This window comes from Musa acuminata, chromosome BXJ1-4, assembly GCF_036884655.1.
Source record: "Musa acuminata AAA Group cultivar baxijiao chromosome BXJ1-4, Cavendish_Baxijiao_AAA, whole genome shotgun sequence".
Lineage (NCBI taxonomy): Eukaryota > Viridiplantae > Streptophyta > Magnoliopsida > Zingiberales > Musaceae > Musa > Musa acuminata.
The window spans coordinates 26,519,957-26,520,533 of record NC_088330.1 but is presented as its reverse complement, the minus strand read 5'-3'; the positions used below and the strand labels follow the sequence as shown (position 1 = coordinate 26,520,533).

The following is a 577-nucleotide window of genomic DNA, read 5'->3' as shown; positions in this document are numbered from 1 at the left end:
GCACTCTTATAGACTACTCTAAGAGATTTTAGGCTTTAGTCTAGGGCTAATGTAGACAAAGCTATTTTGTACAAACTTTATACTTAATACAATTACTTTTACTTAAAAAAAAAAGACTTAACACTTGTTTCTTATGATGACAAGATAATATTCATATTTCATCTTAATTGGCAACCATCCACAAGCAACATTTACAAGTACTTACGATACATAATAGGATATTAATAATAATAACAGCGGGGATAGCTCAGTTGGGAGAGCATTAGACTAAAGATCTGATGGCTGCGTGTTCAATCCATGCTCACCGTATTATTTTATTATAGTTTTACTTGCAAAAAAAAAAGGGATACAAGAAGCAGTAAAGAATTAATTAATGTTGAAATTAAATTCGAACATTCTCATGATTCTTCGAGTACACATATTTTATTTAAAATTATTATAAAAAAAATTTATTTTTAATAAGGCTCAACAAATTTAATTTATTTCCTATTCATTCTTGCTAATTTGTAATAGTGAATTTAATGTATATATTCTTTTTCTTTTACTATGTGCACTAGCATGAAGGGGCAACAACCCT

General features: G+C 28.1%; 1 non-coding gene across 1 annotated transcript; it reads left to right on the top strand.

Annotated features, from left to right (window-relative positions):
* Positions 1-236: 236 nt before the first annotated feature.
* On the top strand, positions 237-309 carry TRNAF-AAA (transfer RNA phenylalanine (anticodon AAA)). Its single transcript has one exon. It is a non-coding gene; the product is annotated as a tRNA-Phe (tRNA).
* Positions 310-577: the final 268 nt, after the last annotated feature.